Below are 22,490 nucleotides of genomic sequence, written 5' to 3'. Positions count from 1 at the left end.
TGTGGGGGTATAGCTCAGTGGTAGAGCATTTGACTGCAGATCAAGAGGTCCTCAGTTCAAATCTGGGTTCCCCCTATGGAGTTGACAGATTTGGAGTAAAAAAGTGATTTATTTTAAAGGGAAGAAGTTGTTGTTTGAGAAACACAAAATTTTAGGATGTAATTTACTGTGTCCGGTTTTGAGGTATTGCTTCTCTATGGTATAGCTCAGTATAGAGCATTTGACTCCAGATTAAGAGGTCCCCAGTTCAAATCTGGGTTCCCCCTTTGGTCTTGGCAGATTTGGAGTAAGCAAAGATTTCATTTTAAAGGGAAGATGTTGTTGTTTGATATTTTCAAAATTTAGGATCTAATTTCGTGTATGCAGTTTTGAGCTGGTTGTGAGGGGGTATAACTCAGTGGTAGAGTATTTGACTGCAGATCAAGAGGTCCCCAGTTCAAATCTGGGTGCCCCCTATGGAGTTGGCAGATCTGGAGTCACAATAGAACTTTTTTTTTTAAAGGGAAGATGTTGTTGTTTGATAGTCTCAAAATGATGGATCTAATTTCATGTATGCAGTTTAGAGCTGCTGGTTGTGTGGGGGTATAGCTCAGTGGTAGAGCATTTGACTGCAGATCAAGAGGTCCCCAGTTCAAATCTGGGTGCCCCCTTTGGACTTGGCGGATTTGGTACAACCAAATCTTTTGGCTTAAGTTTGTTTTTGTGGCTTGTGCGTTATACTATCAAGGGGGTTATAGGTCAATGGCAGAGCATTTGAATGCTTATCAAGAGATCCCTGTTTTGGATGTAGCATGCTTGGCATAACCAAAGACCTTGACTTCAAACGGCAGCTGTTGTTTTTTTATTATTGCCAGGTTGAACAAGTTGTTGTTTAGTATTCTCAAAATTTAGGATCTAATTTACTGTGTCCGGTTTTGAGGTTTAAACTTCTGTATAGTTTAGCTCAGTATAGAGCATTTGACTCCAGATCAAGAGGTCCCCAGTTCAAATCTGGGTGCCCCCTTTGGTCTTGGCAGATTTGGAGTAATCAAAAAACTTTTTTAAAGGTAAGATGTTGTTGTTTGATATCATCAAAATTTTGGATCTAATTTCATGTATGCAGTTTAGAGCTGCTGGTTGTGTGGGGGTATAGCTCAGTGGTAGAGCATTTGACTGCAGATCAAGAGGTCCTCAGTTCAAATTTGGGTGCCCCCTTTGGTCTTGGCAGATTTGGAGTAACCAAAGATCTTTTTTTTTTTTAAAGGGAAGATGTTGTTGTTTGATATTATCAAAATTTTGGATCTAATTTAAGCTGCTGGTTGTGTGGGGGTATAGCGCAGTGGAGAGCATTTGACTGCAGATCAAGAGGTTCCCAGTTCAAATCTGGGGTGCCCGCTTTGGTACTTGGCAGATTTTGGATAACCAATGACCTTGACTAAAGGGAAGATGTTGTTTGTTTTAGTCTCAAATTTTGGATCTCATTTCAACAGGAGTCTGTTTGTTTTTATTATTGGCAGAGATTCCCCGTTCAAATCTGGGTGTTTTGTTTGAGCTCACGAAAATTTGGATCTAATTTTTATGGGTTGTGAGCGTTATACATCTGGGTGTGGGGGTAGCTCAGTGGTAGAGCATTTGACTGCAGATCAAGAGGTCCCCCAGTTCAAATCTGGGTGCCCCCTTTGGTCTTGGCAGATTTGGAGTCACACAATAGATCTTTTTTTTTTTTTAAAGGGAAGATGTTGTTGTTTGATAGTCTCAAAATGTTGGATCTAATTTCATGTATGCAGTTTAGAGCTGCTGGTTGTGTGGGGGTATAGCTCAGTGGTAGAGCATTTGACTGCAGATCAAGAGGTCCCCAGTTCGAATCTGGGTGCCACTTTTGGATTTGGTTTATTTTGTGCTACCAAATCTTTGGCTTAAGTTTGTTTTTTGTGGCTTGTTGCGTTATACTATCAAGGGGGTTATAGGTCAATGGCAGAGCATTTGAATGCTTATCAAGAGATCCCTGTTTTGGATGTAGCATGCTTGGCATAACCAAAGACCTTGACTTCAAACGGCAGCTGTTGTTTTTTTATTATTGCCAGGTTGAACAAGTTGTTGTTTAGTATTCTCAAAATTTAGGATCTAATTTACTGTGTCCGGTTTTTGAGGTTTAACTTCTGTATAGTTTAGCTCAGTATAGAGCATTTGACTCCAGATCAAGAGGTCCCCAGTTCAAATCTGGGTGCCCCCTTTGGACTTGGCAGATTTGGAGTAACCAAAGATCTTTTTTTTTTAAAGGGAAGATGTTGTTGTTTGATATTATCAAAATTTTGGATCTAATTTCATGTATGCAGTTTAGAGCTGCTGGTTGTGTGGGGGTATAGCTCAGTGGTAGAGCATTTGACTGCAGATCAAGAGGTCCCCAGTTCAAATCTGGGTGCCCCCTTTGGTCTTGGCAGATTTGGAGTCACAATAGATCTTTTTTTTTTTTAAAGGGAAGATGTGGTTGTTTGATAGTCTCAAAATTGTGGATCTAATTTCATGTATGCAGTTTAGAGCTGCTGGTTGTGTGGGGGTATAGCTCAGTGGTAGAGCATTTGACTGCAGATCAAGAGGTCCCCAGTTCAAATCTGGGTGCCCCCTTTGGACTTGGAAGGTTTGGAGTCACAATAAAACTTTGGCTTTTTTTTAAAGGGAAGTGTTGTTGTTTGATATTCTCAAAATTTTGGATCTAATTTCATGTATGCAGTTTAGAGCTGCTGGTTGTGTGGGGGTATAGCTCAGTGGTAGAGCATTTGACTGCAGATCAAGAGGTCCCCAGTTCAAATCTGGGTGCCCCCTTTGTACTTGGCAGATTTGGAGTCACGAAATTGTTTATTTGAAGGTGTTGTGTTTGATATTCTCAAAATTTTGGATCTAATTTCATGTATGCAGTTTTGAGCTGCTTGGTTGTGTGGGGGTATTGCTCAGTATAGAGCATTTGACTGCAGATCAAGAGGTCCCCAGTTCAAATCTGGGTGCCCCCTTTGTACTTGGCAGATTTGGAGTAACCATAAGACCTTTTTTTAAAGGGAAGATGTTGTTGTTTGATAGTCTCAAAATTTTGGATCTAATTTCATGTATGCAGTTTTGAGCTGCTGGTTGTGTGGGGGTATAGCTCAGTGGTAGAGCATTTGACTGCAGATCAAGAGGTCCCCAGTTCAAATCTGGGTGCCCCCTTTGGTACTTGGCAGATTTGGAGTCACCAAAGAGTCTTTTTTTTTAAAGGGAAGATGTTGTTGTTTGATGTATCAAAATTTTGGATCTAATTTCACGTATGCAGTTTAGAGCTGCTGGGTGTGTGGGGGTATAGCTCAGGGATGGAGCATTTGACTGCAGATCAAGAGGTCCCCAATTCGAATCTGATTGCCCGCTTAGGACTTGGCAGATTTTGAGTCACAATAGAACTTTAGAACTTTTTTTTAAAGGGAAGATGTTGTTGTTTGATAGTCTCAAAATTTTGGATCTAATTTCATGTATGGAGTTTTGAGCTGCTTGATGTGTGGGGGTATAGCTCAGTGGTAGAGCATTTGACTGCAGATCAAGAGGTCCCCAGTTCAAATCTGGTGCCCCCTTTGTACTTGGCAGATTTGGAGTCACAAAATAGTTTATTTTGAAGGTGTTGTTGTTTGATAGTCTCAAAATTTTGGATCTAATTTCATGTATGCAGTTTAGAGCTGCTGGTTGTGTGTGGGGGTATAGCTCAGTGGTAGAGCATTTGACTGCAGATCAAGAGGTCCCCAGTTCAAATCTGGGTGCCCCCTATGGACCTGACAGATTTGGAGTAAAAAAGTGATTTATTTTAAAGGGAAGAAGTTGTTGTTTGAGAAAACACAAAATTTAGGATGTAATTTACTGTGTCCGGTTTTGAGGTATTGCTTCTCTATGGTATAGCTCAGTATAGAGCATTTGACTCCAGATTAAGAGGTCCCCAGTTCAAATCTGGGTTCCCCCTTTGGTCTTGGCAGATTTGGAGTAAGCAAAGATTTCATTTTAAAGGGAAGATGTTGTTGTTTGATATTTTCAAAATTTAGGATCTAATTTCGTGTATGCAGTTTTGAGCTGGTTGTGGGGAGGGGGTATAACTCAGTGGTAGAGTATTTGACTGCAGATCAAGAGGTCCCCAGTTCAAATCTGGGTGCCCCCTATGGAGTTGGCAGATCTGGAGTCACAATAGAACTTTTTTTTAAAGGGAAGATGTTGTTGTTTGATAGTCTCAAAATGTTGGATCTAATTTCATGTATGCAGTTTAGAGCTGCTGGTTGTGTGGGGGTATAGCTCAGTGGTAGAGCATTTGACTGCAGATCAAGAGGTCCCCAGTTCAAATCTGGTTGCTCCCTTTGGTCTTGGCAGATTTGGAACAACCAAATCTTTGGCTTAAGTTTGTTTTTGTGGCTTGTGCGTTATACTATCAAGGGGGTTATAGGTCAATGGCAGAGCATTTGAATGCTTATCAAGAGATCCCTGTTTTTGATGTAGCATGCTTGGCATAACCAAAGACCTTGACTTCAAACGGCAGCTGTTGTTTTTTATTATTGCCAGATTGAACAAGTTGTTGTTTATTATTCTCAAAATTTAGGATCTAATTTACTGTGTCCGGTTTTGAGGTTTAACTTCTGTATAGTTTAGCTCAGTATAGAGCATTTGACTCCAGATCAAGAGGTCCCCAGTTCAAATCTGGGTGCCCCCTTTGTACTTAGCAGATTTGGAGTAACCAAAGATCTTTTTTTTAAAGGGAAGATGTTGTTGTTTGATATCATCAAAATTTTGGATCTAATTTCATGTATGCAGTTTAGAGCTGCTGGTTGTGTGGGGGTATAGCTCAGTGGTAGAGCATTTGACTGCAGATCAAGAGGTCCTCAGTTCAAATCTGGGGTGCCCCCTTTGGTCTTGGCAGATTTGGAGTAACCAAAGATCTTTTTTTTTTTTAAAAGGAAGGTGTTGTTGTTTGATATTATCAAAATTTTGGATCTAATTTCATGTATGCAGTTTAGAGCTGCTGGTTGTGTGGGGGTATAGCTCAGTGGTAGAGCATTTGACTGCAGATCAAGAGGTCCCCAGTTCAAATCTGGGTGCCCCCTAAGGATTGTGCAGATTTGGAGTAACCAAAAACTTTGATTTTTTTTAAAGGGAAGAATGTTGTTGTTTGATAGTCTCAAAATTTTGGATCTAATTTCTGTATGGAGTTTTGAGCTGCTTGATTCTCTGGGGGTATAGCTCAGTGGTAGAGCATTTGACTGCAGATCAAGAAGGTCCCCAGTTAAAATCTGGGTGCCCCCTTTGGACTTGGCAGATTTGGAGTAACCAAAATCTTTTTTTTTTAAAGGGAAGATGTTGTTGTTTGATATTTTCAAAATTTTGGATCTAATTTTGTGTATGCAGTTTAGAGCTGCTGGTTGTGTGGGGGTATGGCTCAGTGGTAGAGCATTTGACTGCAGATCAAGAGGTCCCCAGTTCAAATCTGGGTGCCCCCTTTGGACTTGGCAGATTTGGAGTCACAATAGAACTTTTTTTTAAAGGGAAGATGTTGTTGTTTGATAGTCTCAAAATTTTGGATCTAATTTCATGTATGCAGTTTAGAGCTGCTGGTTGTGTGGGGGTATAGCTCAGTGGTAGAGCATTTGACTGCAGATCAAGAGGTCCCCAGTTCAAATCTGGGTGCCCCCTTTGGACTTGGCAGATTTGGAACAACCAAATCTTTGGCTTAAGTTTGTTTTTTGTGGCTTGTGCGTTATACTATCAAGGGGGTTATAGGTCAATGGCAGAGCATTTGAATGCTTATCAAGAGATCCCTGTTTTGGATGTAGCATGCTTGGCATAACCAAAGACCTTGACTTCAAACGGCAGCTGTTGTTTTTTTATTATTGCCGGATTGAACAAGTTGTTGTTTAGTATTCTCAAAATTTAGGATCTAATTTACTGTGTCCTTTTTTGAGGTTTAACTTCTGTATAGTTTAGCTCAGTATAGAGCATTTGACTCCAGATCAAGAGGTCCCCAGTTCAAATCTGGGTGCCCCCTTTGGGTCTTGGCAGATTTGGAGTAACCAAAGATCTTTTTTTTTAAAGGGAAGATGTTGTTGTTTGATAGTCGTCAAAATTTTGGATCTAATTTCATGTATGGAGTTTAGAGCTACTGGTTGTGTGGGGGTATAGCTCAGTGGTAGAGCATTTGACTGCAGATCAAGAGGTCCCCAGTTCGAATCTGGGTGCCCCCTTTGGTCTTGGCAGATGTTGGAGTAACCAAAGAGTTTTTTTTTTAAAGGGAAGATGTTGTTGTTTGATATTCTTAAAATTTTGGATCTAATTTCATGTATGCAGTTTAGAGCTGCTGGTTGTGTGGGGGTATAGCTCAGTGATAGAGCATTTGACTGCAGATCAAGAGGTCCCCAGTTCAAATCTGGGTGCCCCCTTTGGACTTGGCAGATTTTGATTCACCAAAGAACTTTTTTTTTTTTAAAGGGAAGATGTTGTTGTTTGATAGTATTTTCTCAAAATTTTGGATCTAATTTCATGTATGGAGTTTTGAGTTACTTGATGTGTGGGGGTATAGCTCAGTGGTAGAGCATTTGACTGCAGATCAAGAGGTCCCCAGTTCAAATCTGGGTGCCCCCTTTGGTACTTGGCAGATTTGGAGTCAGAAATAGTTTTTTTAAAAGGAAGATGTTGTTGTTTGATATTCTCAAAATTTGTGGATCTAATTTCATGTATGGAGTTTTAGAGCTGCTGGTTGTGTGGGGGTATAGCTCAGTGGTAGAGCATTTGACTGCAGATCAAGAGGTCCCCAGTTCAAATCTGGGTGCCCCCTTTGGACTTGGCAGATTTGGAGTCAACAAAGTTTAGAACTTTTTTTTTAAAGGGAAGAATGTTGTTGTTTGATAATTCTCAAAATTTTGGATCTAATTTCATGTATCCAGTTTTGAGCTGACCTGTGTGGGGGTATAGCTCAGTGGTAGAGCATTTGACTGCAGATCAAGAGGTCCCCAGTTCAAATCTGGGTGCCCCCTTTGGACTTGGCAGATTTTTGGAGTAAAAAAAGATTTCATTTTTAAAGGGAAGATGTTGTTGTTTGATATCTTCAAAATTTAGGATCTAATTTACTGTTTCCAGTTTTGAGCTGCTTGTGGATGGTATAGCTCAGTATAGAGCATTTGACTGCGGATCAAGAGGTCCCCAGTTCAAATCTGGGTTGCCCCTTTGGTCTTGGCAGATTTGGAGTCACAAAGATTTCATTTTAAAGGGAAGATGTTGTTGTTTGATATTCTCAAAATTTAGGATCTAATTTCATGTATGCAGTTTTGAGCTGCTGGTTGTGTGGGGGTATAGCTCAGTGGTAGAGCATTTGACTGCAGATCAAGAGGTCCCCAGTTCAAATCTGGGTGCCCCCTTTGGACTTGGAAGGTTTGGAGTCACCAAAGATCTTTTTTTTTTTTAAAAGGAAGATGTTGTTGTTTGATAGTCTCAAAATGTTGGATCTAATTTCATGTATGCAGTTTAGAGCTGCTGGTTGTGTGGGGGTATAGCTCAGTGGTAGAGCATTTGACTGCAGATCAAGAGTTCCCCAGTTCAAATCTGGGTGCCCCCTTTGGTCTTGGCAGATTTGGAACAACCAAATCTTTGGCTTAAGTTTGTTTTTGTGGCTTGTGCGTTATACTATCAAGGGGGTTATAGGTCAATGGCAGAGCATTTGAATGCTTATCAAGAGATCCCTGTTTTGGATGTAGCATGCTTGGCATAACCAAAGACCTTGACTTCAAACGGCAGCTGTTGCTTTTTATTATTGCCAGATTGAACAAGTTGTTGTTTAGTATTCTCAAAATTTAGGATCTAATTACTGTGTCCGGTTTTGAGGTTTAACTTCTGTATAGTTTAGCTCAGTATAGAGCATTTGACTCCAGATCAAGAGGTCCCCAGTTCAAATCTGGGTGCCCCCTTTGGTCTTGGCAGATTTGGAGTAACCAAAGAATAGATCTTTAAAGGGAAGATGTTGTTGTTTGATATCTTCAAAATTTAGGATCTAATTTCATGTATGCAGTTTAGAGCTGCTGGTTGTGTGGGGGTATAGCTCAGTGGTAGAGCATTTGACTGCAGATCAAGAGGTCCTCAGTTCAAATCTGGGTGCCCCTTTGGTCTTGGCAGATTTTGGAACAAGATCTTTTTTGGCAGAAATTTGGAGTTTAATTATCAAAAATGGATTTTTTTTTAAAGGGAAGATGTTGTTGTTTTGATAGTTCTCAAAATTTTGGATCTCAATTTCATGTATGCAGTTTTTTTGCTGCTGAAGATGTTGTTTGTCTCAAATTTTGGTGGGGGTATAGTTTCAGGATGCTGTGGGGGTATAGCTCAGTAGTAGAGCATTTGACTGCAGATCAAGAGGTCCCCAGTTCAAATCTGGGTGCCCCCTTTGTACTTGGCAGATTTGGAGTCACAAAAAACTTTTTACTTTTTTAAAGAAGGGTGTTGTTGTTTGATAGTCTCAAAATTTTGGATCTAATTTCATGTATGCAGTTTTTAGCTGTTTGATACGTGGGGGTATAGCTCAGTGGTAGAGCATTTGACTGCAGATCAAGAGGTCCCCAGTTCAAATCTGGGTGCCCCCTTTGGACTTGACAGATTTGGAGTAAAAAAGTGATTTATTTTAAAGGGAAGAAGTTGTTGTTTGAGAAACACAAAATTTAGGATGTAATTTACTGTGTCCGGTTTTGAGGTATTGCTTCTCTATGGTATAGCTCAGTATAGAGCATTTGACTCCAGATTAAGAGGTCCCCAGTTCAAATCTGGGTTCCCCCTTTGGTCTTGGCAGATTTGGAGTAACCAAAGATCTTTTTTTTTTAAAGGGAAGATGTTGTTGTTTGATATTTTCAAAATTTAGGATCTAATTTCGTGTATGCAGTTTTGAGCTGGTTGTGAGGGGGTATAACTCAGTGGTAGAGTATTTGACTGCAGATCAAGAGGTCCCCCAGTTCAAGTCTGGGTGCCCCCTATGGAGTTGGCAGATCTGGAGTCACAATAGAAAGTTTTTTTTTTTAAAGGGAAGATGTTGTTGTTTGATAGTCTCAAAATGTTGGATCTAATTTCATGTATGCAGTTTTAGAGCTGCTGGTTGTGTGGGGGTATAGCTCAGTGGTAGAGCATTTGACTGCAGATCAAGAGGTTCCCAGTTCAAATCTGGGTGCCCCCTTTGGACTTGGCAGGTTTGGAACAACCAAATCTTTGGCTTAAGTTTGTTTTTGTGGCTTGTGCGTTATACTATCAAGGGGGTTATAGGTCAATGGCAGAGCATTTGAATGCTTATCAAGAGATCCCTGTTTTGGATGTAGCATGCTTGGCATAACCAAAGACCTTGACTTCAAACGCGCAGCTGTTGTTTTTTTATTATTGCCAGGTTGAACAAGTTGTTGTTTAGTATTCTCAAAATTTAGGATCTAATTTACTGTGTCCGGTTTTGAGGTTTAACTTCTGTATAGTTTAGCTCAGTATAGAGCATTTGACTCCAGATCAAGAGGTCCCCAGTTCAAATCTGGGTGCCCCCTTTGGTCTTGGCAGATTTGGAGTAACCAAAGATCTTTTTTAAAAGGAAAGATGTTGTTGTTTGATATCATCAAAATTTTGGATCTAATTTCATGTATGCAGTTTAGAGCTGCTGGTTGTGTGGGGATATAGCTCAGTTTTAGAGCATTTGACTGCAGATCAAGAGGTCCTCAGTTCAAATCTGGGTGCCCACTTTGGTCTTGGCAGATTTGGAACAACCAAAGATCTTTAGTTATTTTTTTTAAAGGGAAGATGTTGTTGTTTGATATTATCAAAATTTTGGATCTAATTTCACGTATGCAGTTTTGAGAGCTGCTGGTTGTGTGGGGGGTATAACTCAGTGGTAGAGCATTTGACTTCAGATCAAGAGGTCCCCAATTCAAATCTGATTGCCCGCTTAGGACTTGGCAGATTTTGAGTCACAATAGAACTTTAGAACTTTTTTTTTAAAGGGAAGATGTTGTTGTTTGATAGTCTCAAAATTTTGGATCTAATTTCATGTATGCAGTGTAGAGCTGCTTGATTTGTGGGGGTATAGCTCAGTGGTAGAGCATTTGACTGCAGATCAAGAGGTCCCCAGTTCAAATCTGGGTGCCCCCTTTGTACTTGGCAGATTTGGAGTAACAAAAATAGTTTTTTTTTGAAGAAGTTGTTGTTGTTTGATATTCTCAAAATTTTGGATCTAATTTTGTGTATGCAGTTTAGAGCTGCTCGTTGTGTGGGGGTATAGCTCAGTGGTAGAGCATTTGACTGCAGATCAAGAGGTCCCCAGTTTCAAATCTGGGTGCCCCCTTTGGACTTGGCAGATTTGGAGTAACGCAAAGATTTTTTTTAAAGGGAAGATGTTGTTGCTTGATATTCTCAAAATGTTGGATCTAATTTCATGTATGCAGTTTAGAGCTGTTGGTTGTGTGGGGGTATAGCTCAGTGGTAGAGCATTTGACTGCAGATCAAGAGGTCCCCAGTTCAAATCTGGGTGCCCACTTTGGTCTTGGCAGATTTGGAGCATTTAAGAACTTTGTCTTTTTTTTTTAAAGGGAAGATGTTGTTGTTTGATATTTTCAAAATTTGGGATCTAATTTCATGTATGCAGTTTGAGCTGCTGGTTGTGTGGGGGTATAGCTCAGTGGTAGAGCATTTGACTGCAGATCAAGAGGTCCCCAGTTCAAATCTGGGTGCCCCCTTTGGACTTGGCAGATTTGGAGTAACCAAAGATCTTTTTTTTTAAAGGGAAGATGTTGTTGTTTGATATTCTCAAAATTTTGGATCTAATTTCATGTATGCAGTTTAGAGCTGCTGGTTGTGTTGGGGTATAGCTCAGTGGTAGAGTTGATTTTGACTGCAGATCAAGAGGTCCCCAGTTCAAATCTGGGTGCCCCCTTGGACTTGGCAGATTTGGAACAAAGTGAATCTTTTTAAAGGGAAGAAGTTGTTGTTTGATGGCTCAAAATTTAGTGCGTTTTACTGTGTCAAGTTTTGAGGTTATAGCTTCAATGGTATAGCTCGGAGAGCATTTGACTGCAGATCAAGAGGTCCCCAGTTCAAATCTGGGTTTTGGTCTTGGCAGACCTTTTGGAAAGCAAAGTTGTTTTTATTTTAAAGGGAAGATGTTGTTGTTTGATATTTCTCAAAATTTTGGATCTAATTTCATGTATGCAGTTTGGATCTGCTGGTTGTGTGGGGGTATAGCTCAGTGGTAGAGCATTTGACTGCAGATCAAGAGGTCCCCAGTTCAAATCTGGGTGCCCCCTTTGGTCTTGGCAGATTTGGAGTCACAATAGAAACTTTTTTTTTTAAAGGGAAGATGTTGTTGTTTGATATTATCAAAATTTTGGATCTAATTTCACGTATGCAGTTTAGAGCTGCTGGTTGTGTGGGGGTATAGCTCAGTGGTAGAGCATTTGACTCCAGATCAAGAGGTCCCCAGTTCAAATCTGGGTGCCCCCTTTGGACTTGGCAGATTTGGAACAACAAACCAAATGTTTTTGGCTTAAGGTTTGTGTTTTGTGGCTTGTGCGTTATACTATCAAGGGGGTTATAGGTCAATGGCAGAGCATTTGAATGCTTATCAAGAGATCCCTGTTTTGGATGTAGCATGCTTGGCATAACCAAAGACCTTGACTTCAAACGGCAGCTGTTGGCCAGATTGAACAAGTTGTTGTTTAGTATTCTCAAAATTTTAGGATCTAATTTACTGTGTCCGGTTTTGAGGTTTAACTTCTGTATAGTTTAGCTCAGTATAGAGCATTTGACTCCAGATCAAGAGGTCCCCAGTTCAAATCTGGGTGCCCCCTTTGGTCTTGGCAGATTTGGAGTAACCAAAGATCTTTTTTTTTAAAGGGAAGATGTTGTTGTTTGATATTCATCAAAATTTTGGATCTAATTTCATGTATGCAGTTTAGAGCTGCTGGTTGTGTGGGGGTATAGCTCAGTGGTAGAGCATTTGACTGCAGATCAAGAGGTCCCCAGTTCAAATCTGGGTGCCCCCTTTGGACTTGGCAGATTTGGAGTCACAATAGAACTTTAGAACTTTTTTTTTAAAGGGAAGATGTTGTTGTTTGATAGTCTCAAAATTGTGGATCTAATTTCATGTATGCAGTTTTGAGCTGCTGATGTGTGTGGGGGTATAGCTCAGTGGTAGAGCATTTGACTGCAGATCAAGAGGTCCCCAGTTCAAATCTGGGTGCCCCCTTTGGACTTGGCAGATTTGGAGTCACGAAATAGTTTATTTTGAAGGTGTGTTGTTGTTTGATATTCTCAAAATTTTGGATCTAATTTCATGTATGCAGTTTAGAGCTGCTAGTTTGTGTGGGGGTATAGCTCAGTGGTAGAGCATTTGACTGCAGATCAAGAGGTCCCCAGTTCAAATCTGGGTGCCCCCTAAGGACCTGACAGATTTGGAGTAAAAAAGTGATTTATTTTAAAAGGGAAGAAGTTGTTGTTTGAGAAACACAAAATTTAGGATGTAATTTACTGTGTCCGGTTTTTGAGGTATTGCTTCTCTATGGTATAGCTCAGTATAGAGCATTTGACTCCAGATTAAGAGGTCCCCAGTTCAAATCTGGGTTCCCCCTTTGGTCTTGGCAGATTTGGAGTAAGCAAAGATTTTCATTTTAAAGGGAAGATGTTGTTGTTTGATATTTTCAAAATTTAGGATCTAATTTCGTGTATGCAGTTTTGAGCTGGTTGTGAGGGGGTATAGCTCAGTGGTAGAGCATTTGACTGCAGATCAAGAGGTCCCCAGTTCAAATCTGGGTGCCCCCTATGGAGTTGGCAGATCTGGAGTCACAATAGAACTTTTTTTTTAAAGGGAAGATGTTGTTGTTTGATAGTCTCAAAATGTTGGATCTAATTTCATGTATGGAGTTTTGAGCTGCTTGTTGTTTGGGGGTATAGCTCAGTGGTAGAGCATTTGACTGCAGATCAAGAGGTCCCCAGTTCAAATCTGGGTGCCCCCTTTGGACTCGGCAGATTTGGAACAACCAAATCTTTGGCTTAAGTTTGTTTTTGTGGCTTGTGCGTTATACTATCAAGGGGGTTATAGGTCAATGGCAGAGCATTTGAATGCTTATCAAGAGAGCCCTGTTTTGGATGTAGCATGCTTGGCATAACCAAAGACCTTGACTTCATTTGGCAGCTGTTGTTTTTTTATTATTGCCAGGTTGAACAAGTTGTTGTTTAGTATTCTCAAAATTTAGGATCTAATTTACTGTGTCCGGTTTTGAGTTTTAACTTCTGTATAGTTTAGCTCAGTATAGAGCATTTGACTCCAGATCAAGAGGTCCCCAGTTCAAATCTGGGTGCCCCCTTTGGTCTTGGCAGATTTGGAGTAACCAAAAAACTTTTTTAAAGGTAAGATGTTGTTGTTTGATATCATCAAAATTTTGGATCTAATTTCATGTATGCAGTTTAGAGCTGCTGGTGTGAGTGGGGGTATAGCTCAGTGGTAGAGCATTTGACTGCAGATCAAGAGGTCCTCAGTTCAAATCTGGGTGCCCCCTTTGGTCTTGGCAGATTTGGAGTAACCAAGATCTTTTTTTTTTTTTAAAGGGTTTGTTGTTGTTTGATATTCTCAACATTTTGGATCTAATTTCATGTATGCAGTTTTTAGAGCTGGCTGGTTGTGTGGGGGTATAGCTCAGTGGTAGAGCATTTGACTGCAGATCAAGAGGTCCCCAGTTCAAATCTGGGTTCCCCCTAAGGACCTGACAGATTTGGAGTCACAATAGAACTTTAGAACTTTTTTTTAAAGGGAAGATGTTGTTGTTTGATAGTCTCAAAATTTTGGGTCTAATTCATGAATGCTTGTGTGGGGGTTTAGCTCAGGTATAGAGCATTTGACTGCAGATCAAGAGGTCCCCAGTTCAAATCTGGGTGCCCCCTTTGGACTTGGCAGATTTTTGAGCAAAGAACTTTAGAAGTTTATTTAAAGGGAAGATGTTGTTGTTTGATATTCTCAAAATTTAGGATCTAATTTCATGTATGCAGTTTTGAGCTGCTGGTAGTTGTGTGGGGGTATAGCTCAGTGGTAGAGCATTTAACTGCAGATCAAGAGGTCCCCAGTTCAAATCTGGGTGCCCCCTTTGGACTTGGCAGATTTGGAGTCACAAGAAAGAACTTTTTTTTTAAAGGGAAGATGTTGTTGTTTGATAGTCTCAAAATTTTGGATCTAATTTCATGTATGCAGTTTAGAGCTGCTGGTTGTGTGGGGGTATAGCTCAGTGGTATATCATTTGACTGCAGATCAAGAGGTCCCCAGTTCAAATCTGGGTGCTCCCTTTGGTCTTGGCAGATTTGGTACAACCAAATCTTTGGCTTAAGTTTTTTTTTGTGGCTTTTGCGTTATATTCAAGGGGGTTATAGGTCAATGGCAGAGCATTTTGAATGGTTATCAAGAGATCCCTCTTTTGGATGTAGCATGCTTGGCATAACCAAAGACCTTGACTTCAAACGGCAGGTGTTGTTTTTTATTATTGCCAGGTTGAACAAAGTTGTTGTTTAGTATTCTCAAAATTTAGGATCTAATTTACTGTGTCGGTTTTGAGGTTTAACTTCTGTATAGTTTAGCTCAGTATAGAGCATTTGACTCCAGATCAAGAGGTCCCCAGTTCAAATCTGGGTGCCCTCTTTGGTCTTGGCAGATTTGGAGTAACCAAAGACTTTTTTTTAAAGTGAAGATGTTGTTGTTTGATATTTTCAAAATTTGGATCTAATTTCATGTATGCAGTTTTAGAGCTGCTGGTTGTGTGGGGGTATAGCTCAGTGGTAGAGCATTTGACTGCAGATCAAGAGGTCCCCAGTTCAAATCTGGGTGCCCCCTTTGGACTTGGAAGGTTTGGAGTCACAATAGAACTTTTTTTTAAAGGGAAGATGTTGTTGTTTGATAGTCTCAAAAATTTGGATCTAATTTCATGTATGCAGTTTAGAGCTGCAGGTTGTGTGGGGGTATTAGCTCAGTGGTAGAGCATTTGACTGCAGATCAAGAGGTCCCCAGTTCAAATCTGGGTGCCCCCTTTGGACTTGGCAGATTTGGAACAACCAAATCTTTGGCTTAAGTTTGGAAGAAGTTGTTGTTGTGCGTTATACTATAAAGGGGGTTTAGGTCAATGGCAGAGCATTTGAATGCTTATCAAGAGATCCCTGTTTTGGATGTAGCATTTGGCATAACCAAAGACCTTGACTTCAAATCTGGCAGCCCTTGGACTTGGCAGTTTTGGATTACCAAAGAGATTGAACAAGTTGTTGAGATATTCTCAAAATTTAGGATCTAATTTACTGTGTCCGGTTTTGAGGTTTAACTTCTGTATTGTTTAGCTCAGTATAGAGCATTTGACTGCAGATCAAGAGGTCCCCAGTTCAAATCTGGGTGCCCCCTTTGTACTTGGCAGATTTGGAGTAACCAAAGATCTTTTTTTTAAAGGTAAGATGTTGTTGTTTGATATCATCAAAATTTTGGATCTAATTTCATGTATGCAGTTTAGAGCTGCTGGTTGTGTGGGGGTATAGCTCAGTGGTAGAGCATTTGACTGCAGATCAAGAGGTCCCCAGTTCAAATCTGGGTGCCCCCTTTGGACTTGGCAGATTTGGAGTCACAAAAGAACTTTAGAACTTTTTTTTTAAAGGGAAGATGTTGTTGTTTGATAGTCTCAAAATTGTGGATCTAATTTCATGTATGGAGTTTTGAGCTGCTTGATGTTTGGGGGTATAGCTCAGTGGTAGAGCATTTGACTGCAGATCAAGAGGTCCCCAGTTCAAATCTGGGTGCCCCCTTTGTACTTGGCAGATTTGGAGTCACGAAATCTTTTTTTTTTAAAGGGAAGATGTTGTTGTTTGATATTATCAAAATTTTGGATCTAATTTCACGTATGCAGTTTAGAGCTGCTTGATGTGTGGGGGTATAGCTCAGTGGTAGAGCATTTGACTGCAGATCAAGAGGTCCCCAGTTCAAATCTGGGTGCCCCCTAAGGACCTGACAGATTTGGAGTAAAAAAGTGATTTATTTTATTTTAAAGGGAAGAAGTTGTTGTTTGAAACACTCAAAATTTAGGATGTAATTTACTGTGTCCGGTTTTGAGGTATTGCTTCTCTATGGTATAGCTCAGTATAGAGCATTTGACTCCAGATTAAGAGGTCCCCAGTTCAAATCTGGGTGCCCCCTTTGGTCTTGGCAGATTTGGAGTAACCAAAGATCTTTTTTTTTTAAAGGGAAGATGTTGTTGTTTGATATTTTCAAAATTTAGGATCTAATTTCGTGTATGCAGTTTTGAGCTGGTTGTGAGGGGGTATAACTCAGTGGTAGAGTATTTGACTGCAGATCAAGAGGTCCCCAGTTCAAATCTGGGTGCCCCCTTTGGACTTGGAAGGTTTGGAGTCACAATAGAACTTTTTTTTAAAGGGAAGATGTTGTTGTTTGATAGTCTCAAAATGATGGATCTAATTTCATGTATGCAGTTTAGAGCTGCTGGTTGTTTGGGGGTATAGCTCAGTGGTAGAGCATTTGACTGCAGATCAAGAGGTCCCCAGTTCAAATCTGGGTGCCCCCTTTGGTCTTGGCAGATTTGGAAGAACCAAATCTTTGGCTTAAGTTTGTTTTTGTGGCTTGTGCGTTATACTATCAAGGGGGGTTATAGGTCAATGGCAGAGCATTTGAATGCTTATCAAGAGATCCCTGTTTTGGATGTAGCATGCTTGGCATAACCAAAGACCTTGACTTCAAACGGCAGCTTTTTTTTTTTATTATTGCCAGATTGAACAAGTTGTTGTTTAGTATTCTCAAAATTTAGGATCTAATTTACTGTGTCCGGTTTTGAGGTTTAACTTCTGTATAGTTTAGCTCAGTATAGAGCATTTGACTGCAGATCAAGAGGTCCCCAGTTCAAATCTGGGTGCCCCCTTTGGTCTTGGCAGATTTGGAGTAACCAAAGATCTTTTTTTTAAAGGTAAATGTTGTTGTTGTTTGATATCATTAAAATTTTGGATCTAATTTCATGTATGCAGTTTAGAGCTGCTGCTTGATACGTGGGGGGTATAGCTCAGTGGTAGAGCATTTGACTGCAGATCAAGAGGTTCTCAGTTCAAATCTGGGTGCCCACTTTGGTCTTGGCAGATTTGGAGTAACCAAAGATCTTTTTTTTTTTAAAGGGAAGATGTTGTTGTTTGATATTATCAAAATTTTGGATCTAATTTCATGTATGCAGTTTAGAGCTGCTGGTTGTGTGGGGGTATAGCTCAGGGATGGAGCATTTGACTGCAGATCAAGAGGTCCCCAGTTCAAATCTGATTGGCCGCTTAGGACTTGGCAGATTTTGAATCACAATAGAACTTTAGAACTTTTTTTTTTAAAAGGAAGATGTTGTTGTTTGATAGTCTCAAAATTTTGGATCTAATTTCATGTATGGAGTTTTGAGCTGCTTGATGTGTGGGGGTATAGCTCAGTGGTAGAGCATTTGACTGCAGATCAAGAGGTCCCCAGTTCGAATCTGGGTGCCCCCTTTGTACTTGGCAGATTTGGAGTCACGAAATAGTTTATTTTGAAGGTGTTGTTGTTTGATATTCTCAAAATTTTGGATCTAATTTCATGTATGCAGTTTTTAGAGCTGCTGGTTGTGTGGGGGTATAGCTCAGTGGTGGAGCATTTGACTGCAGATCAAGAGGTCCTCAGTTCAAATCTGGGTGCCCCCTAAGGACCTGACAGATTTGGAGTAAAAAAGTGATTTTTTTAAAGGGAAGAAGTTGTTGTTTGAGAAACACAAAATTTAGGATGTAATTTACTGTGTCCGGTTTTGAGGTATTGCTTCTCTATGGTATAGCTCAGTATAGCGCATTTGACTCCAGATTAAGAGGTCCCCAGTTCAAATCTGGGTTCCCCCTTTGGTCTTGGCAGATTTGGAGTAGGCAAAGATTTCATTTTAAAGGGAAGATGTTGTTGTTTGATATTTTCAAAATTTAGGATCTAATTTCGTGTATGCAGTTTTGTGCTGGTTTTGTGGGGGTATAGCTCAGTGGTAGAGCATTTGACTGCAGATCAAGAGGTCCCCAGTTCAAATCTGGGTGCCCCCTATGGAGTTGGCAGATCTGGAGTCACAATAGAACTTTTTTTTAAAGGGAAGATGTTGTTGTTTGATAGTCTCAAAATGTTGGATCTAATTTCATGTATGCAGTTTAGAGCTGCTGGTTGTGTGGGGGTATAGCTCAGTGGTAGAGCATTTGACTGCAGATCAAGAGGTCCCCAGTTCAAATCTGGGTGCCCCCTTTGGACTTGGCAGATTTGGAAAAACCAAATCTTTGGCTTAAGTTTTTTTTTTGTGGCTTGTGCGTTATACTATCAAGGGGTTTATAGGTCAATGGCAGAGCATTTGAATGCTTATCAAGAGATCCCTGTTTTGTATGTAGCATGCTTGGCATAACCAAAGACCTTGACTTCAAACGGCAGCTGTTGTTTTTTATTATTGCCAGGTTGAACAAGTTGTTGTTTAGTATTCTCAAAATTTAGGATCTAATTTACTGTGTCCAGTTTTGAGGTTTAACTTCTGTATAGTTTAGCTCAGTATAGAGCATTTGACTCCAGATCAAGAGGTCCCCAGTTCAAATCTGGGTGCCCCCTTTGGTCTTGGCAGATTTGGAGTAACCAAAGATCTTTTTTAAAGGTAAGATGTTGTTGTTTGATATCATCAAAATTTTGGATCTAATTTCATGTATGCAGTTTAGAGCTGCTGGTTGTGTGGGGATATAGCTCAGTTTTAGAGCATTTGACTGCAGATCAAGAGGTCCTCAGTTCAAATCTGGGTGCCCCCTTTGGTCTTGGCAGATTTGGAGTAACCAAATATCTTTTTTTTTTTTAAAGGGAAGATGTTGTTGTTTGATATTATCAAAATTTTGGATCTAATTTCACGTATGCAGTTTAGAGCTGCTGGTTGTGTGTGGGGGTATAGCTCAGTGGTAGAGTATTTGACTGCAGATCAAGAGGTCCCCAATTCAAATCTGATTGCCCGCTTAGGACTTGGCAGATTTTGAGTCACAATAGAACTTTAGAACTTTTTTTTAAAGGGAAGATGTTGTTGTTTGATAGTCTCAAAATTTTGGATCTAATTTCATGTATGGAGTTTTGAGCTGCTTGATGTGTGGGGGTATAGCTCAGTGGTAGAGCATTTGACTGCAGATCAAGAGGTCCCCAATTGAAATCTGGGTGCCCCCTTTGTACTTGGCAGATTTGGAGTCACGAAATAGTTTATTTTGAAGGTGTTGTTGTTTGATATTCTCAAAATTTTGGATCTAATTTCATGTATGCAGTTTAGAGCTGCTGGTTGTGTGGGGGTATAGCTCAGTGGTAGAGCATTTGACTGCAGATCAAGAGGTCCCCAGTTCAAATCTGGGTGCCCCCTAAGGACCTGACAGATTTGGAGTAAAAAAGTGATTTATTTTAAAGGGAAGAAGTTGTTGTTTGAGAAACACAAAATTTAGGATGTAATTTACTGTGTCCGGTTTTGAGGTATTGCTTTTCTATGGTATAGCTCAGTATAGAGCATTTGACTCCAGATTAAGAGGTCCCCAGTTCAAATCTGGGTTCCCCCTTTGGTCTTGGCAGATTTGGAGTAAGCAAAGATTTCATTTTAAAGGGAAGATGTTGTTGTTTGATATTTTCAAAATTTAGGATCTAATTTCGTGTATGCAGTTTTGAGCTGGGTTGTGAGGGGGTATAACTCAGTGGTGGAGTATTTGACTGCAGATCAAGAGGTCCCCAGTTCAAATCTGGGTGCCCCCTAGGGTGTTGGCAGATCTGGAGTCACAATAGAACTTTTTTTAAAGGGAAGATGTTGTTGTTTGATAGTCTCAAAATGTTTGATCTAATTTCATGTATGCAGTTTAGAGCTGCTGGTTGTGTGGGGGTATAGCTCAGTGGTAGAGCATTTGACTGCAGATCAAGAGGTCCCCAGTTCAAATCTGGGTGCCCCCTTTGGACTTGGCAGATTTGGAACAACCAAATCTTTGGCTTAAGTTTGTTTTTGTGGCTTTTGCGTTATACTATCAAGGGGGTTATAGGTCAATGGCAGAGCATTTGAATGCTTATCAAGAGATCCCTGTTTTGGATGTAGCATGCTTGGCATAACCAAAGACCTTGACTTCAAACGGCAGCTGTTGTTTTTTATTATTGCCAGATTGAACAAGTTGTTGTTTAGTATTCTCAAAATTTAGGATCTAATTTACTGTGTCCGGGTTTTTGAGGTTTAGCTTCTGTATAGTTTAGCTCAGTATAGAGCATTTGACTCCAGATCAAGAGGTCCCCAGTTCAAATCTGGGTGCCCCCTTTGGTCTTGGCAGATTTGGAGTAACCAAATATCTTTTTTTTTAAAGGGAAGATGTTGTTGTTTGATATCATCAAAATTTTGGATCTAATTTCATGTATGCAGTTTAGAGCTGCTGGTTGTGTGGGGGTATAGCTCAGTGGTAGAGCATTTGACTGCAGATCAAGAGGTCCTCAGTTCAAATCTGGGTGCCCCCTTTGGTCTTGGCAGATTTGGAGTAACCAAATATCTTTTTTTTTTTAAAGGGAAGATGTTGTTGTTTGATATTTTCAAAATTTTGGATCTAATTTCACGTATGCAGTTTAGAGCTGCTGGTTGTGTGGGGATATAGCTCAGGGATGGAGCATTTGACTGCAGATCAAGAGGTCCTCAATTCAAATCTGATTGCCCCCTAAGGACCTGACAGATTTTGAGTCACAATAGAACTTTAGAACTTTTTTTTAAAGGGAAGATGTTGTTGTTTGATAGTCTCAAAATTTTGGATCTAATTTCATGTATGGAAGTTAGAGCTGCTGGTTGTGTGGGGGTATAGCTCAGTGGTAGAGCATTTGACTGCAGATCAAGAGGTCCCCAGTTCAAATCTGGGTGCCCCCTAAGGACCTGACAGATTTGGAGTCACGAAATAGTTTATTTTGAAGGTGTTGTTGTTTGATATTCTCAAAATTTTGGATCTAATTTCATGTATGCAGTTTTTAGCTGCTTGATACGTGGGGGTATAGCTCAGTGGTAGAGCATTTGACTGCAGATCAAGAGGTCCCCAGTTCAAATCTGGGTGCCCCCTAAGGACCTGACAGATTTGGAGTAAAAAAGTGATTTATTTTAAAGGGAAGAAGTTGTTGTTTGAGAAACACAAAATTTAGGATGTAATTTACTGTGTCCGGTTTTGAGGTATTGCTTCTCTATGGTATAGCTCAGTATAGAGCATTTGACTCCAGATTAAGAGGTCCCCAGTTCAAATCTTGGTTCCCCCTTTGGTCTTGGCAGATTTGGAGTAAGCAAAGATTTCATTTTAAAGGGAAGATGTTGTTGTTTGATATTTTCAAAATTTAGGATCTAATTTCGTGTATGCAGTTTTAGAGAGCTGGTTGTGAGGGGGGTATAACTCAGTGGTAGAGTATTTGACTGCAGATTAAGAGGTCCCCAGTTCAAATCTGGGTGCCCCCTATGGAGTTGGCAGATCTGGAGTCACAATAGAACTTTTTTTTTAAATTGAAGATGTTGTTGTTTGATAGTCTCAAAATGTTGGATCTAATTTCATGTATGCAGTTTAGAGCTGCTGGTTGTGTGGGGGTATAGCTCAGTGGTAGAGCATTTGACTGCAGATCAAGAGGTCCCCAGTTCAAATCTGGGTGCCCCCTTTGGACTTGGCAGATTTAGTACAACCAAATCTTTGGCTTAAGTTTGTTTTTGTGGCTTGTGCGTTATACTATCAAGGGGGTTATAGGTCAATGGCAGAGCATTTGAATGCTTATCAAGAGATCCCTGTTTTGGATGTAGCATGCTTGGCATAGCCAAAGACCTTGACTTCAAACGGCAGCTGTTGTTTTTTATTATTGCCAGATTGAACAAGTTGTTGTTTAGTATTCTCAAAATTTAGGATCTAATTTACTGTGTCCAGTTTTGAGGTTTAACTTCTGTATAGTTTTAAAGCTCAGTATAGAGCATTTGACTCCAGATCAAGAGGTCCCCCAGATCAAATTTGGGTGCCCACTTTGGACTTGGCAGATTTGGAGTAACCAAAGATCTTTTTTTTAAAGGGAAGATGTTGTTGTTTGATATCTTCAAAATTTAGATCTACTTCATGTATGCAGTTTAGAGAATGGTTGGTGTGGGGTATAGCTCAGTGGTAGAGGATTTGACTGCAGATCAAGAGGTCCTCAGTTCAAAGTTGGGTGGCCCCTTTGGTCTTGGCAGATTTGGAGTAACCAAAGACTCTTTTTTTTTTAAAAAGGAAGATGTTGTTGTTTGATATTATCAAAAATTTGGATCTAATTTTCACGTATGCAGTTTAGAGAGCTGCTGGTTGTGTGGGGGTATAGCTCAGGGATGGAGCATTTGACTGCAGATCAAGAGGTCCCCAATTCAAATGCTGATTGCCCCGCTATGGACTTGGCAGATTTTGAGTCACAATAGAACTTTAGAACTTTTTTTTAAAGGGAA

The 22,490-nt window shown here is 40.2% G+C and overlaps 37 non-coding genes across 37 annotated transcripts; all 37 read left to right on the top strand.

The window, feature by feature from the left end:
- The first annotated feature begins 578 nt into the window (after positions 1-578).
- Positions 579-650, top strand: trnac-gca. The gene has a single exon. It is a non-coding gene; the product is annotated as a tRNA-Cys (tRNA).
- A 1,685-nt stretch (positions 651-2,335) lies between these two features.
- Positions 2,336-2,407, top strand: trnac-gca. Its single transcript has one exon. It is a non-coding gene; the product is annotated as a tRNA-Cys (tRNA).
- A 125-nt stretch (positions 2,408-2,532) lies between these two features.
- On the top strand, positions 2,533-2,604 carry trnac-gca. The gene has a single exon. It is a non-coding gene; the product is annotated as a tRNA-Cys (tRNA).
- A 126-nt stretch (positions 2,605-2,730) lies between these two features.
- Positions 2,731-2,802, top strand: trnac-gca. Its single transcript has one exon. It is a non-coding gene; the product is annotated as a tRNA-Cys (tRNA).
- A 306-nt stretch (positions 2,803-3,108) lies between these two features.
- On the top strand, positions 3,109-3,180 carry trnac-gca. Its single transcript has one exon. It is a non-coding gene; the product is annotated as a tRNA-Cys (tRNA).
- A 512-nt stretch (positions 3,181-3,692) lies between these two features.
- Positions 3,693-3,764, top strand: trnac-gca. Its single transcript has one exon. It is a non-coding gene; the product is annotated as a tRNA-Cys (tRNA).
- Positions 3,765-5,009: 1,245 nt separating this feature from the next.
- Positions 5,010-5,081, top strand: trnac-gca. Its single transcript has one exon. It is a non-coding gene; the product is annotated as a tRNA-Cys (tRNA).
- Positions 5,082-5,402: 321 nt separating this feature from the next.
- Positions 5,403-5,474, top strand: trnac-gca. The gene has a single exon. It is a non-coding gene; the product is annotated as a tRNA-Cys (tRNA).
- Positions 5,475-5,595: 121 nt separating this feature from the next.
- trnac-gca lies at positions 5,596-5,667 on the top strand. Its single transcript has one exon. It is a non-coding gene; the product is annotated as a tRNA-Cys (tRNA).
- A 476-nt stretch (positions 5,668-6,143) lies between these two features.
- trnac-gca lies at positions 6,144-6,215 on the top strand. The gene has a single exon. It is a non-coding gene; the product is annotated as a tRNA-Cys (tRNA).
- Positions 6,216-6,540: 325 nt separating this feature from the next.
- Positions 6,541-6,612, top strand: trnac-gca. The gene has a single exon. It is a non-coding gene; the product is annotated as a tRNA-Cys (tRNA).
- A 121-nt stretch (positions 6,613-6,733) lies between these two features.
- Positions 6,734-6,805, top strand: trnac-gca. The gene has a single exon. It is a non-coding gene; the product is annotated as a tRNA-Cys (tRNA).
- Positions 6,806-6,932: 127 nt separating this feature from the next.
- Positions 6,933-7,004, top strand: trnac-gca. Its single transcript has one exon. It is a non-coding gene; the product is annotated as a tRNA-Cys (tRNA).
- A 309-nt stretch (positions 7,005-7,313) lies between these two features.
- On the top strand, positions 7,314-7,385 carry trnac-gca. The gene has a single exon. It is a non-coding gene; the product is annotated as a tRNA-Cys (tRNA).
- Positions 7,386-8,525: 1,140 nt separating this feature from the next.
- On the top strand, positions 8,526-8,597 carry trnac-gca. The gene has a single exon. It is a non-coding gene; the product is annotated as a tRNA-Cys (tRNA).
- Positions 8,598-10,056: 1,459 nt separating this feature from the next.
- Positions 10,057-10,128, top strand: trnac-gca. Its single transcript has one exon. It is a non-coding gene; the product is annotated as a tRNA-Cys (tRNA).
- A 512-nt stretch (positions 10,129-10,640) lies between these two features.
- trnac-gca lies at positions 10,641-10,712 on the top strand. The gene has a single exon. It is a non-coding gene; the product is annotated as a tRNA-Cys (tRNA).
- A 495-nt stretch (positions 10,713-11,207) lies between these two features.
- Positions 11,208-11,279, top strand: trnac-gca. The gene has a single exon. It is a non-coding gene; the product is annotated as a tRNA-Cys (tRNA).
- Positions 11,280-11,403: 124 nt separating this feature from the next.
- Positions 11,404-11,475, top strand: trnaw-cca. The gene has a single exon. It is a non-coding gene; the product is annotated as a tRNA-Trp (tRNA).
- A 470-nt stretch (positions 11,476-11,945) lies between these two features.
- trnac-gca lies at positions 11,946-12,017 on the top strand. Its single transcript has one exon. It is a non-coding gene; the product is annotated as a tRNA-Cys (tRNA).
- A 131-nt stretch (positions 12,018-12,148) lies between these two features.
- trnac-gca lies at positions 12,149-12,220 on the top strand. The gene has a single exon. It is a non-coding gene; the product is annotated as a tRNA-Cys (tRNA).
- Positions 12,221-12,338: 118 nt separating this feature from the next.
- trnac-gca lies at positions 12,339-12,410 on the top strand. Its single transcript has one exon. It is a non-coding gene; the product is annotated as a tRNA-Cys (tRNA).
- Positions 12,411-12,720: 310 nt separating this feature from the next.
- On the top strand, positions 12,721-12,792 carry trnac-gca. Its single transcript has one exon. It is a non-coding gene; the product is annotated as a tRNA-Cys (tRNA).
- A 122-nt stretch (positions 12,793-12,914) lies between these two features.
- On the top strand, positions 12,915-12,986 carry trnac-gca. Its single transcript has one exon. It is a non-coding gene; the product is annotated as a tRNA-Cys (tRNA).
- Positions 12,987-14,776: 1,790 nt separating this feature from the next.
- Positions 14,777-14,848, top strand: trnac-gca. Its single transcript has one exon. It is a non-coding gene; the product is annotated as a tRNA-Cys (tRNA).
- Positions 14,849-15,524: 676 nt separating this feature from the next.
- On the top strand, positions 15,525-15,596 carry trnac-gca. The gene has a single exon. It is a non-coding gene; the product is annotated as a tRNA-Cys (tRNA).
- Positions 15,597-15,726: 130 nt separating this feature from the next.
- Positions 15,727-15,798, top strand: trnac-gca. Its single transcript has one exon. It is a non-coding gene; the product is annotated as a tRNA-Cys (tRNA).
- A 121-nt stretch (positions 15,799-15,919) lies between these two features.
- On the top strand, positions 15,920-15,991 carry trnac-gca. Its single transcript has one exon. It is a non-coding gene; the product is annotated as a tRNA-Cys (tRNA).
- Positions 15,992-16,499: 508 nt separating this feature from the next.
- On the top strand, positions 16,500-16,571 carry trnac-gca. Its single transcript has one exon. It is a non-coding gene; the product is annotated as a tRNA-Cys (tRNA).
- An 877-nt stretch (positions 16,572-17,448) lies between these two features.
- On the top strand, positions 17,449-17,520 carry trnac-gca. Its single transcript has one exon. It is a non-coding gene; the product is annotated as a tRNA-Cys (tRNA).
- A 495-nt stretch (positions 17,521-18,015) lies between these two features.
- On the top strand, positions 18,016-18,087 carry trnac-gca. The gene has a single exon. It is a non-coding gene; the product is annotated as a tRNA-Cys (tRNA).
- A 121-nt stretch (positions 18,088-18,208) lies between these two features.
- trnac-gca lies at positions 18,209-18,280 on the top strand. The gene has a single exon. It is a non-coding gene; the product is annotated as a tRNA-Cys (tRNA).
- A 1,057-nt stretch (positions 18,281-19,337) lies between these two features.
- trnac-gca lies at positions 19,338-19,409 on the top strand. The gene has a single exon. It is a non-coding gene; the product is annotated as a tRNA-Cys (tRNA).
- A 500-nt stretch (positions 19,410-19,909) lies between these two features.
- trnac-gca lies at positions 19,910-19,981 on the top strand. The gene has a single exon. It is a non-coding gene; the product is annotated as a tRNA-Cys (tRNA).
- Positions 19,982-20,852: 871 nt separating this feature from the next.
- On the top strand, positions 20,853-20,924 carry trnac-gca. The gene has a single exon. It is a non-coding gene; the product is annotated as a tRNA-Cys (tRNA).
- Positions 20,925-21,039: 115 nt separating this feature from the next.
- Positions 21,040-21,111, top strand: trnac-gca. The gene has a single exon. It is a non-coding gene; the product is annotated as a tRNA-Cys (tRNA).
- A 505-nt stretch (positions 21,112-21,616) lies between these two features.
- trnac-gca lies at positions 21,617-21,688 on the top strand. Its single transcript has one exon. It is a non-coding gene; the product is annotated as a tRNA-Cys (tRNA).
- Positions 21,689-22,490: the final 802 nt, after the last annotated feature.

This window comes from Cyprinus carpio, chromosome A11 (genome assembly GCF_018340385.1).
Source record: "Cyprinus carpio isolate SPL01 chromosome A11, ASM1834038v1, whole genome shotgun sequence".
In the NCBI taxonomy this organism is placed as follows: Eukaryota; Metazoa; Chordata; class Actinopteri; order Cypriniformes; family Cyprinidae; genus Cyprinus; species Cyprinus carpio.
This window is presented reverse-complemented; position numbering and strand designations above follow the sequence as displayed.